The sequence below is a fragment of the Scyliorhinus torazame genome, chromosome 11, assembly GCF_047496885.1.
Source record: "Scyliorhinus torazame isolate Kashiwa2021f chromosome 11, sScyTor2.1, whole genome shotgun sequence".
Classification (NCBI taxonomy): Eukaryota; Metazoa; Chordata; class Chondrichthyes; order Carcharhiniformes; family Scyliorhinidae; genus Scyliorhinus; species Scyliorhinus torazame.
In genome coordinates, this window is record NC_092717.1 from 37,036,177 (window position 1) to 37,050,599 (window position 14,423).

Sequence of the window (14,423 nt, forward strand, 5' to 3'; positions counted from 1 at the left end):
GGAGCCTAATGCAGCCATACCTCCTGGTGCAGGTGAGGAAGCCCGGCCTCTTGGTGACTCACGGGTAGTGTTGGAGTTAGCAGTTTGGCTTATTTACAATACAGAACCAAAGCATCTACCTATACTTTTGTGGAAGGCTTAACTTCTGTTAGTGGATGATTAGTTTTGGAACTATCAAATCCTTTTGACTCTAATCACTGTGACCATACCAACCATAACTGAATGTGTAAGAATATTTTGTCCCGCCCATCTTTTAAATGCTCGTGATTGTAATCCACTTATGTTACACACACTTTTTATAGATTTTTCAGTGTTACCCACTTCATAATTCTCTGTATTGGGTTGATATTGCTTTGTTTAAAATTATAAATAGCTTGACAATCTGTCTCAAAAGTAAAATAGTCACTCTAAGCACAGCAGCCAAAGTAAACTGTGAACCCTCCCTTCTTCCCCCTTCCATTACGTCTATTTCCCCCACTCCCCTCCATCCCCTCTTATCTCCTCCCTCCCCTTTTTACAGAAAGACAACAGAATTGATTGTTGTGTTAAAACGAAAAGATATATTTTATTGAAAAGATTTAGAAATGTTGAGGTAGTTATTAAACAAAATGCCATACAGCAGCTGCTAATGTTAAATGTTAAGTTGAAAGTTAACATGGCACCAAAGTTTTGTATTTATAAATATATTTTTGTTAATTCTGATATAATTATACATGAATGAAATAATTGAAGCAAACATTATAAAAATATCATTATGAAAAACACAAATCAAAAAATAAATCAGATGTTACAGAGACAGTGACAGCTAAAAGCGTAAGGTTTTGGGGCAAAATGAATTTGACCACTCCCCTCCTCATGCCTCCTCAGTAGCCATTGTGCCAGCTTCACATTTTTGAAAAGGAGTTCTAAAAGTGGGTGGGGGCACTTTTTAAATCTTATTACCAGGTCAGAACCATCTTACAACTGCATTTTATGACCCCCTTCTGCTGGTCTGTAAGAAGATGTTGTTAATTACATTTTGTCTTGCTTAGGGAACATCCATTGTTCATTGTCCAAGGAGCTCTGACTTCTCTTCTTCCCAACTAAATTTTCAGTTGCAAAAATCTAAATTAAAGCATACAGACACTTTTAAACATGCCACACGTAAAGTTACACAATAATATAGTTCAGATTTAGATAGTTTTTCAGATTTAAAACAAATTACAAAACCTAATTTCACTTACAAATATTGTCTGTGATCTGTGACATTGGGGTGGCACAGTGGTTAGCACTGCTACCTCACAGCACCAGGGACCCAGGTTCAATTCTGGTCTTGGGTGACTGTGTGGAGTTTGCACACTCTTCCCCATGTCTGCATAGGCTTCCTCCAGGAGCCCCAGTTTGGGCAGAATGGTAGCATAGTGGTTAGCACTATGGCTATACAGCGCCAGGGTCCCAGGTTCGATTCCTGGCTTGGTCACTGTCTGTGTGGAGTCTACATGTTCTCCCCATGTCTGCGTAGGTTTCCTCCGGGTGCTCCGGTTTCCTCCCACAAGTCCCGAAAGACGTGCTATTAGGTAATGTGGACATTCTGAATTCGCCCTCTGTGTACCCTGTTATGGGCCAGGATTTAGAGAACCCCAAAGTGTATCATGGAATTCACCTGACCCACAACTTTAAATAGATTTTGGTTATAGGGGAGCACACGGGCCTACTTTACAGGTGTGGTGCAACAGAGCGTTAAAGTACTTTGAAATTAATACAATGTTTATTTATGAAACCAGTTAACACTTTATAAACCCACAGTAAACATCTTAACAACTATTAACACCAATAAATCCCCCAAAGAATACAGTACTCTATAAGTAACACTTAATCTTTCCTTACAACTACCATTGGACAAAAAAAAAAACTTTTTACAGAAAGACATCAGGTTTAACTTCTCTACCGAGAGCAGTTACCACTTTGAAATCACCAAATGAACATTCTTTAGCTTGCCGAGATTCATACACATCTTGCTGTGACTGCAGCTTCTCCAAATCTCAAAACGAAACTAAACCACACCGTGTAGCAGACATCCTAAAGCGAACGTAAAAGCAGACAGCCCAGCTCCACCCACACTCTGTCATCACTGATAAACACCCATTTTTTAAAGGTACATCCACTACAGCTATTTTATAAACACCTATTTCTTAAAGGAACTCTCACATGACAACCCGAACAGGCGCCGGAATGTGGCGACTCGGGGCTTTTCACAGTAACTTCATTGCAGTGTTAATGTAAGCCTACTTGTGACAATAAAGATTATTCATCTTATTATTATTATTATTATTCCTCCCACAGTCCAAAGATATGCTGGTTATGTGGACTTGCCCTGCTAAAATTGTCCCTTATTGTTAAAAAGGTTAGTTGGGGTTACGGGGATAGGGTGGGGGCATGAGCTTATTGAGGGTGCTCTTTCGGAGGGTCGCTGCAGACTTGATAGGCCCAATGGCCTCCTCCTGCACTGTAGGGATTCTATGATTCTGTTATATGATCTTGTACCTGAAAGTCTCCCACGACACTGGTTCTCAGTCATCTCCAGCTAGCTCCATCGTTGGTGGTAGTTCCTGTTCAGGGTTTGGTCTCCAACACCTTCTTGTTCTTTATCCATTTGCACAGCCTCCAGCCTTTCATGGTCCTGCCCTTCCTGTAGGGAGAATACAGCCCACTGATTTTGTTTGTGATTTTAAAAACAAATTAGTCCTGTTTTAATTTTCATTTGGAGGTTAAACGTTTTCAGTCATGCAAGCAATTTAATTATCTTCAATGATTCATAAAAACTAGTAAATAATACATTTTCACCATTGGGTGTGTGCACCATATGGATGTAAGCGGGAGAATCCAGCTAAGAAGGTTGTGCAGTGCTGGTCCGAGGAGACAGAAGAGCTCTTACGTGGCTGCTTAGAGACAGTAGACTGGTCCATATTTAAGAACTCAGCGACCAACTTAAATGAGTATGCCACCACCATCACAGACTTCATCAGCAAATGTGTGGACGACTGCATGCCAAAGAAAGCAGTACGTGCGTTCCCCAACCGGAAACCATGGCTCAATCGGGAGATTGACTCCCTACTGAAGGACAGATCTGAGGCGTTCAAGGCAGATGACCCTGACCTATACAAGAAATCCAGGTACGACCTCCGCAAAGCCATCCGGAATGCCAAGAGAGAATATCAAACCAAGCTAGAGTCACAGACAGACTCTCGGCGATTGTGGCAAGGACTAAACAACATAACGGGCTACAAAGCGAAGCCGAACAGTATCTCTGGCAGCAGCGGACCCCTCCCCGATGAACTCAATGCATTCTATGCTCGGTTTGAGCAGGTAACCAACAATCCGCTGGCGAGTGCCCCAACAGCCCATAATTCACCCATACCCACCGTCACAGCTTCCGAAGTCAGATTGGCCTTCCTGAAAGTGAACCATCGGAAGGCGACGGGCCCAGACGGGATCCCTGGTTGTGCACTCAGAGTCTGCGCGGACCAGCTGGCAGAGGTATTCACGGACATCTTTAACCTGTCCCTACTCCACTCCGAGGTCCCCACCTGCTTCAAGAAGACCACCATCATACCGGTACCAAAGAAGAACCAGGCAACGTGCCTCAATGACTACCGACCAGTGGCCCTGACTTCAGTCGTAATGAAGTGCTTTGAGAGGTTGATCATGAAGCGCATCACCTCCATACTCCCAGAACGCCTTGATCCACTGCAATTCGCATACCACTGCAACCGGTCCACATCAGACACCATTTCCCTGGCTCTACACTCATCCCTAGAGCATCTCAAAAACAAGGACTCCTACATTAGACTCCTATTTATTGACTACAGCTCCGCCTTCAACACCATAATCTCAGCCAAGCTCATATCAAAGCTCCAAAACCTAGGACTTGGCTCCCCACTCTGCAACTGGATCCTCGATTTTCTGACCAGCAGACCACAATCAGTAAGAATGAACAACAACACCTCCTCCACAATAGTCCTCAACACCGGCGCCCCGCAAATCTGCGTACTTAGCCCCCTACTCTACTCCCTGTACACACACGACTGTGTGGCAAAACTTGGTTCCAACTCCATCTACAAGTTTGCTGACGATACGACCATAGTGGGCCGGATCTCAAATAACGATGAGTCCGAATACAGGAGGGAGATAGAGAACCTAGTGGAGTGGTGTAGCGACAACAATCTCTCCCTCAATGCCAGCAAAACTAAAGAGCTGGTAATTGACTTCAGGAAGCAAAGTACTGTACACACCCCTGTCAGCATCAACGGGGCCGAGGTGGAGATGGTTAGCAATTTCAAATTCCTAGGGGTGCAGATCTCCAAAAATCTGTCCTGGTCCACCCACGTCGACGTTACCACCAAGGAAGCACAACAGCGCCTACACTTCCTCAGGAAACTAAGGAAATTCGGCATGTCCACATTGACTCTTACCAACGTTTACAGATGCACCATAGAAAGCATCCTATCAGGCTGCATCACAGCCTGGTATGGCAACTGCTCGGCCCAGGACCGCAAGAAACTTCAGAGAGTCGTGAACACCGCCCAGTCCATCACACGAACCTGCCTCCCATCCATTGACTCCATCTACACCTCCCGCTGCCTGGGGAAAGCGGGCAGTATAATCAAAGACCCTCCCACCCGGCTTACTCACTCTTCCAACTTCTTCCATCGGGCAGGAGATACAGAAGTCTGAGAACACGCAAGAACAGACTCAAAAACAGCTTCTTCCCCACTGTCACCAGACACCTAAATGACCCTCTTATGGACTGACTTCATTAACACTACACCCTGTATGCTTCATCCGATGCCAGTGCTTATGTAGTTACATTGTATATGTTGTGTTGCCCTATTATGTATTTTCTTTTATTCCCTTTTCTTCTCATGTACTTAATGATCTGTTGAGCTGCTCGCAGAAAAATACTTTTCACTGCACCTCGGTACACGTGACAATAAACAAATCCAATCCAATCCAATCCAACCCACTTCAATATTCCACTACAATGAGAAAATTAGATGCTGATTTGCATCATATTTCATCCATATCGTTTTTAGGTAATTTAATCTTAATATAATTTCCTGATATGGCTTAAAAATTTCAAAACCTTTGGAACAGAGTGTCAAACTAGTATTGCTTAAAGGGTAATTGATGGTTCGGGCTATATTATTTTGTTTTTGAATGAATAGCATGTCTAACGCTGAGAATGTGACATCATTATCACAGAGATAGATAGGTTCTTGATTAATAAGGGGATCAGCAGTTCTGGGGAGAAGGCAGGCAGAGCTTGGGGATGACAAACATATCAGCCATGATTGAATGGCGGAGCAGATTTGATGGGCTGAATTCTGCTCCTATGCCTTATGTTCTTATGATTAAAAAATATTTTCAATGTAATCTAAGAAAGTTCCTATTGTCTGCAACTGTAATTTGTGCAAATAGGGCGCGACTTCACAGAAAGTTTTCGAAGTGCCATTTAGGCCGCGATTGGTGAGATGTTCCTCGACACCAATGCTGGTGAGATCGTGGCTCATATTTAAAGGCACAGAGTGGTGAAAATGAGCCTCCACGAACCTCTCACCATTACTACCTGCCTCACCGTCTGATTCACCAGACTTGCGCATCAGCTCCTCGCTGCTAACAAGGGGGCGCTGCTTTTAAATGGTCCCTCGCCACTCACTCCCAGTCAACACACAAGCATGGCACCATACAGGCCTACTTCTCACTTTAGGGATGCCGACCTGACCAGGTTTCTCGATGCTGTGGATGAGGGGCGGTGCACCTTGTTCCCCCGAGGGTCAGCAATGCCACCTGGGAGGCAGTGGCAGCGGCTGTCAGTTTGGGCAGCATGACTAGGAGGAACACCATCCAATGCCAGAAGAAGATCACTGCTGAGAGTGTTGATGCAGTGGTGCAGACAATGGGGAGCCGCGAGGACTGGCAATGCCAGATGACTCAGAGGCTTCTCAAGGGCAGCATGCAGAGTAGGATGGCACAGCGACATCTGTGGCACTGGGTAAGTTGGCCGGAGCCCTCCGGCTCCAAGCCCACCAGATGACGTCCGCCAAGGGCATCAAAGGCCACAAGGCACGGAATGCAGCAGGCTGCCTGCACCTCTGATGTGCATCCTGAGGAAACACCTAGACATAACACTAGACCACGGGAGATCAAGAAGAGTGAGGAGAACTGAGTGGGCACTGGGGCGGATGTCACTGTCTGTAGCTAGGGGAATTTGAAATGTCAAAATGTTCACGATTAAAACATGTTACACCTGATACATGTGCAGCCTCTGTCATGTTAATCTTCACAGCAGGCATGCCTGCACCACTACCCTCTGTTGCCCTCTGCCTCCCCTCCATCCTCGTCCCTGAGACACAGTGGTTCAAAATCAAACGGTCCCGTTGCAGACCCCGTTCAGAGGATGAGTGTGAGCGCCCTGTCAGCAGAAAGACAAGAGTCAGCCTTTCTAATATGCTGAGGAGCACCTGAGCTTTCCTCACAGTGGGTTATCGTCACGCTCCTGCCTTGTACAGTGAAGCGCGGACAGTGCCCACACAGACCGATCACCCTGGAGTGATGTTACACAGACCCTCGGAGGCTGGCTCCCTTCTCTGTCCGATGATGCTGTCAAACCTGCTGAGATTGTCCAGCATTTTCTATTTCTCTTTGTGTTGACATGTAATTGCCAGTTTTACTTAAAGCTAGAACAAAACGATAGAGCACCTTTCATAACCACAAGATACGCCAAAGCACTTTACAGCCAATAAGGAACTTTTCAAATGTTGCCATTGTTGTAATGTAGGGAATCTGGCAGCTACTTTACACACAATCAGGACCGACAAACAGAGACCCCCATATCAGAGACCCCCCAGCACATCACTCACCTCTGCCTGGAAGTTAAAGTGCAGTCTAGACAGAAATACTGAAAATCATTGCTTTTTCTCTGAACAACCCCTTACACCGGCTGCCTCAAACAGAAATGTTGAAAGCGCAGCTGTCACGTCACATCACACAGATTTAAACCCTCTCAAATCCTTAGATCTGTGAGGCTTCTATTCTCTTTCAAAGCAAAATAACTTTTAGCAGGTTGTCATTATTTTATTTTCCTTCACGCTTGAATGCATCTCAAGTACCCTGATGTGAGGCTAACCACAATGTTCATCAACATCTCGGAGATGTTTTTTTTTAACTTCTTCTTTTTCACAGCAGGAAACATTTGAATCTTTTGGTGTGGTGAGGATCTGTAAATCATGGTGGATGTTCATACACATTGTGGTTAGCTTCAAAGCAGGATCCTTGAGATGCAGTCAAGCTTGAAGGAAAATTAAAATAAACAATCCAGACAGCTAGCTGTCTGGAAAATATTACCCTGTCAGTTACAGCCTGCTAAAAGCTTTATCTCTTTGAAAGTGAACAGAGGCATCACAAATCAAAGGATCTGAGGGGGTTTAAATCCTTGTGATGTGATTTGGATTCCTATGAAGATACAGTTGCTGCTTTCAACACTTTTGTCTGAGGTAACAGGTGTAATGTGCTGGTAAGTGAAAAGCAATGATTCTTCACTGTTTCTGCTTGGACTGCTCTTTTGCTTTGAGGCAAATTAAGATTGAAGCTTTGACACGCTGGTACAAGGAATTAAAAAGGTGTCAGAAAATGTAATTTATTTATCTAAGTCAATTCATTTATAAAATTAATTAACTTGTGCTCCAATCATGACTGGAAAGAGAACAGGCACATATGTAACAGGTAGGTTTTAAGCAGTGTCTTCTAAGACGAAAGAGAAGTGGATAGACAAAGAGGTTCAGGACGGGAATCCCAGAGAAAAGGGTGTTGGCAGCAAAAGGCTATTAAATACCCTTAAATGATGAGTAATATCAGTCAGGCACATAATAATTATTAGCTCTTTATTTTCATCTTCCCAAATCTCCCCATGGGTTTGTTGCTGCCTATCTTTGTAGTCTCCTTCAGCCCCGACAACCTTCTGAAGTATCTGAGCTCCTCCAATTATGGCCTCTTGCCTGATTTAAATCACACTAAAATTGGCAGTTGTACCTTTTGCTGCCAATTTTCTCTGGGATTCCCTTCCTGAACCTCTTTGTCTATCCACTTCTCTTTTGTCTTATAAGACGCAGCTTAAAACCTACCTTTGGTCATCTAGTCTAATATCATCTTATGTGGCTCAGGGTCAAATGTTGTTGGCTAACAATGCTACAAGTATCTTTTACTCCGTTAAAACTGTATAAATATAGGACGGAATGTGGCACAGTGGTTAGCACTGGGACCCGGGTTCGAATCCCGGCCCTGGGTCACTGTCTGTGTGGAGTTTGTACATTCTCCCCATGTCTGCGTGGGTTTTACCCCCACAACTGATAGCTGTGCAGGTTAGGTGGATTGGCCACACTAAATTGCCCCTTAATTGGAGAAGAAAAGAAGAATTGGGGACTCTAAATTTTTTAAAAACTGTACCAATGTAAGCTGTTGTTGTTTGCTTTTCCTTTAAGAACATAGGACTGGATTATCCGTTCTGGGATTTCCTGCTGATGGGAGCCTTACTGCTCCCATCAGCAGAACATCGGGACAGCTCTCCGCTGCAACGAAGAGCAGCACCCAGGTGCGAGTCTCACTCCTGAACCATGCAAATTTATGCACGGCAGAGAACTCGCCAGATTCCATCACGTTCCGGGTATGGGCCCGCCATTTTGAGTGGGCAGCTCGATTACAAAGTCCAGCGCCAGGCCCGCCTCCCACCACAATTCAAATCTTGAAGCCCCCTTCCCCCCTCCCCACCCTGCTGACCAGGAGTGGCATCTGCTCCACAGTGCAGGAATAACGGATCACCCCGCCCACACCATGCTCGCATGAGGGTGCCCCAACCTCCCATCACCCCCAGAACCCCTTCAGTCCCTGGCCACTGGAATTGGCACTGGTGTATTACCCCCTGGCACCATGGTACCTACAGTCTGGCAGTGAAAGCTAAGTACTTTCTGCTATAAAGAGCAAGCAAAACCACTTAGCTCCTTTGATGTGGTGAGGAGCTGACAATCATAGCAAGAGTGTTTGTAAAAATTGTGGTTAGCATCAAAGAAGGTTACCTGAGATGCATTCAAGCATGAAGGGAAAGCTAAATAAATGATCCACCAAGCAGCTGTATTTGAACCGTGAAACTGTCAGTCATAGGCTAGTGAGGTATTGTTTTGTGAAATGAACGGATGCTTTGCATTTCAAAGGCTATCTGGGAATTTGAAGAGTTTTCAAGTGTTGTGGTTTTTTTTTAAGGCATATGTCTGAGGGAACAGATGTTAGGAAACGGTAAGTGTTCCTGCATTGATTCTTCACTGAACTGCCTGGACTGCTCATCAGCTGTCAGGCAGAGCAGGGCTGGAATTCTCCATTTATGAGACTAAGGGCACGATCCAATGGCCACGCTGTGCCTGAAAGTCAGATCGCCAAGGCACATTGTGACCAATAAAATCCAGGAGACCCTGCTCCTGTGATCAGCCCAGCAGGCAATGCCTTGTGAAATCCAACACGATCAGCTAGTCTCACTCCAATGTGCAGATTCCCGATGTACCTGAGGCTTTGGGATTCATCCTCTTTGCCTTGGAGATCTTGGGCAAACCCCGTTTGGTACAGGTCTCCACAAATGGGAGCTGCGAGCATGGGACTTTACTCCCAATTAGTTGAATCGCCCCCTAAGTGTTGCCAGCAGGATTGAATAGCGTGCGATTCGCACTTCCATTGGGGGCGCTATCCAGTAAGCGAGTCAGGACATGCAAATTGCCAGCACTTTGCTGGTGCAAATTGAGAGCAGTTCCCGGCCTAGCGAGCTTTTTAACCGCTGGGGCCGGAGTTGGTGCTGAAGAGTCTGATAGCTGGAGCTGTTTTTAAGTGCTCCACTTATCACGTGCTCACTACAGCCATGAAGATGGCTCACAGAAGACCTGTCCCCACGTTTGGGAGTCCGAGGTGGACCACAGCTCCATGCCATTGAATGAAGGAGGGACACCCTCTTCCCCAGGGTGGGCCGTAGACTCAAGCCTATCCTCCTAAACAGGGCCTGGGAGGTGGTGGCAGAGGGAGTCAGCACTGCCAGGTTCACCAGGAGGAGACAACTGGTGAGCTTGAGGGGTGCGGGTCACTGGTGAGGCCGCTGCCCTGACAGGGGCACAGAACCAGGGAGGGATGCAAAGGCCATGATGCGGATGCCCTCTGGCTGGGGTTATCCCCTGCTCCCTCTGCAGTTGGAAAGCACTTCTGAAGAGTGCACTGAGAATTTCCAACACTTGATAGGCCCCTGATTGAGCCTGGCCATGTCAGTCCCCGAGATGAAACCGCTGGGGTATGAGTGTATCCAGAGGAGCAGCGTGCATGGCCTACCAGATGACCAAAGGCCTTCTGAGAATTCCAAAGACAAAGGCAGCACACCGCAATGCGAGCATGCAGGAACCTGTAAGTAGCACCAGAGGGATGCATTTAAACCACAGGAATGGCAGTCTGAGCCAGGCCACTCCATTCCCAAGGGGGACATCCTGGGTGGGATTCTCCAGTCTCCGATGCCAAAACCGCGTTCGGCCGGAGAATTCCTATTTGACCTGAAATCGGGGGGGGGGGGGGGGGGGCGGTGCTTTTGCAATGCTTCGCCCCCCCCCCCCCCCGCAAATGGCGCACTTGCAGAGTATGCCGCACGCTGTCGGGATGGCCTCAGGATATCATCTGGATATCACCAGGATATCTCCCCCGATGCTCCGCCCCCGATGGGCTGAGTTCCCGACGGCATGGAACACTTATCCTATTTATTTTTGCGAACCCAGCGTGGCGACTACCGTCTGGATCCAGCGGCGCTACAGTCGGGCGGGAGCTGTTCCACGGGCAGGGGAGGGAAGGTGGTCAGTGGGTGGCGAGCTTGGTCAAGGGGGGGCAGTTTTTGGGAGGCCGGGTCCACGCACATGGCGCGGCCGCTGCAGGCGGCGCCATGCGCATGCGCTGCCACGGACCCGACAATTCTCCGGCCATATCCGCAGGTAGAGCCGGGGACTCTACGCTGCATGCCTGCCTGCTTGCCCCCCACCAGATGGGGGATCGGTGCAGCTTTTGCCCAGTTTTTTCAGGCGTAAAACGCCACTGTTTCCACGCCGGCATCGGCACTTAGCCTCACAATCGGAGAATCCAGCACCCTGAGTCCACAAACATGGCACCAAGTCATTCTTTGAGACTACTTCTGGTCAAGGCAGTCACCCCCCAGCAAGCCTGATAAGTTTTGAGGCTTTTTCAGAGGTTTATTAGCTTCCCACTCACCTTCTGCAGACAGGGCACCCATCCCCACTGGTAAATACTTGCACCAATTAAAGCCCACAAGACCTCTGCCTAAGAGGAGCAGAGCATTGCAGAAGGGTGGAGCATAAAATGTCCAAGCCATTAATGATATTAAAGTCCATGAAAATGATGGTTTTGCATCGATCCACCAGATCGGCGTGCAAACATCGATATCGGCGCCAGCAAGGGACCGGAGCAGGCAGCTGCGGACTCAGTGCGGGGCAACCACAGTTGGGGGAGGGCCGATCGGTGGGCATGGGGGGCTTCATTCGGGGCTGGGGACAATGTGTGCGGAGCTTGCGAGCGGCTGATGTGGGGCACTATTTTGCCGGTTCAGGTCCGCGGGCTGAGTCTGCCACGGAGCACGGCACGGCCGCTGGAGGCTGCCGCCGTGTGCATGCACGGCCTCTAACCTGGAAGTGCTGGGGGCCGTATCAGCAGCTAGAGCTGTGAGCTTTACAACGCCTGCCTGCTAGCCCCCAACAAGACGGTGAATCTGTGGCCTTTTGGCGCCAGTTTTTCTGGCGTAAAAGACCACAGTTTTCATGATGGCATGGGGATTTAGTCCCAAAAACGGAGAATCCTGCCCCGTCTTTCGCCTTGCATCCCTGTATGGACTCTTCCTAGCACAGGTCACTGGATACTGATCAGGATTGACAATTGCGGTGAATTCCTCCCTCCCCATACTTCCAGAGACCTGCATCGCCCTACAGCTATCCAACTCAGATTAGCTAACTCTGCCTAGCAAGGATAAGAACCAGGACGCCTACTAATCGGTATAGTGCAGTGTCACATTGGTTACAAAACCACAGTGGCAGCACTTCAAAGGTAAAGCATTGTCATTGAAGGGCTTTGAAATGTCCTGAAGATTTGCAAACTGTTATAAAAATTCAAGTTTTTCCTTCTATCTTTTGCAATGTATATAAACCATGTTTTTATTTCCTTTTTGAGGAGAAAGAGTTTATTGTCTTCCGAAATCAATCGACAAGGTTGCTGCCCAACAAGTATTATGTGGCAACAAGTTAATTGTCGGTATGTACTCCATAAGGACAGGCTACAGTAAACATTGCTGATCAATAATTGAATTTGATTAGTCATTGATCGCTTATGTCACCCTACATGTCTCTGAGTTTGAAATTTGACGCCTTCTGATGATTGATACTGGCACCCAAAAACTATTAGGTTTAATACTTCTCAGCAAGTCACAACTCCCAATTTTCCAACCACTCAGAAAGATGCTGAAATGCATTTTTCAATTTGATTCTGGACTCCCAAAACAAATTTGGAATTGAGCCACCTCCATGTCCAAGTGTATTTGTGCAATTTCAAAATGCCTCACGAACAAACTGTGCACATGTTTACATGTACTTTAAAAAGCTGGCCTGCTGCATTTGACAAGAACATTTGTGTCCTCCTAAGGGTTGCCCAGAAAGACACAGTGACCTTCCTAATTTCAGTTTGCAATTCAAGTTCATTTTTACATTCAAACTTGATATCTACTGCTTTTGATATGTATTCTTTGATCCGTTTGATATTAATAATTGTGCTTTCATGCCGTCCTACTATTTCTGAAAATTCTATTGGAATTTTAATCCTACAACGTTGGGCTGTGAGTTTGCAATCAAAAAGATTTGTGTTCGACTAGAAGTCAGTTAAATTATATCCCATGTTCTGGGCTTCATTTTCAGATGTTTAGTGTTTACATCTAAATAAATAATGTTGTCACACTTTTGTCCTTGATGCCCATAATAACATCACGCATCAATCAAATAGAGATCTTTGCTGTTTTATTCATTTAAAGTGCAAAACATAATTACGGTATGTTGTTTGTGATGGCACCTTTCTTCATGAAATGTATTCTTCTTTTTCATGGAGCTAACACCACGAGCGGGGTTCTCCGGTCCCCCGGCCGAGTGTTACTTGGCGATGCGCCGTTCGCTGGTGGCAAGATTATCGCTTCCCGCCGCTTGTCAATGGGATTTCCCATTGAAGCCACCCCACGCCGCTGGGAAAGTCGTGGGCAGGGGTACGCTGCCAGTGGGAAAAGAGAATCACAAATGGCTGGAGAATACTGAGATCAGACAAGACAGTGAAGGAGAAAGAAAATAGCTGGAATTCTCCTGGGTGATCCCTACAGACGTGCTGACAATTCCTTCTCACAGGTCTACATTTCTCATTGGGTTTTGAGAGAGGGGGAAGGGGGTCATTCCTGGGAGTGCTGTAATATAAGTCAGGCTCATACTGTTGCCCCCATCCCCTGCCACTTCTTGGTGAGGGTGCCAAAAAAGAACCAGGCAACTCGACTCAATGGCTACCATCCAGTGGCCTTGCCATCTATCATTATGAAGGTTGGTCATGAGACACATCAACTCCATATTCCCAGAATGCTTTGATCTACTGCATATCACATACTGCCACAACCCGTCCACAGCAGATGCCATCTCCCTGACATACATTCATCTCTTGAACATCTCGATAACAAGTACTCCTATGTCAGACTCCTATTCATTGACTACAGCTCCACCTTCAGCACCATAATCCCAGCCCAGCTCATATCAAAACTCCAAAACCTAGCACTTGGCTCCTCACTCTGCAATTGGATCCTTGACTTCCTGACCCATAGACCACAATCAGTGAGGATAAACACCAACACCTCCTCCACGAATGTCCTGAATACTGTGACTCTGCACGGCTGTGCACTTAGCCCTTACTATACTCGCTATACACATGACGGTGTAGCAAAATGTGGCTCCAACTCCATCTATAGGTTTTCTGATGACACGGCCAGAGTGGGTCCGATCTCGAACACCGATGAGTCAGAGTATAGGAGGGAGATAGAGAACCTAGTGGAGTGATGTAACAACAACAATCTCCCCATCAATGTCAGCAAAACTAAAGAGCTGGTTATTGACTTCAGGAAGCAAAATATCGTACACATCCCTGTCTGCATCAACAAAGTCGAGGTGGAGGTGGTTGACAGCTTCAAATTCCTAGGTGTGCAAATCGCCAACAATCTGTCCTGATCCACTCAGGTCAACGGTTCGACCAAGCAAGTACAACAGTGCCTATACTTACTCAGGAAACAAAGGAAATTC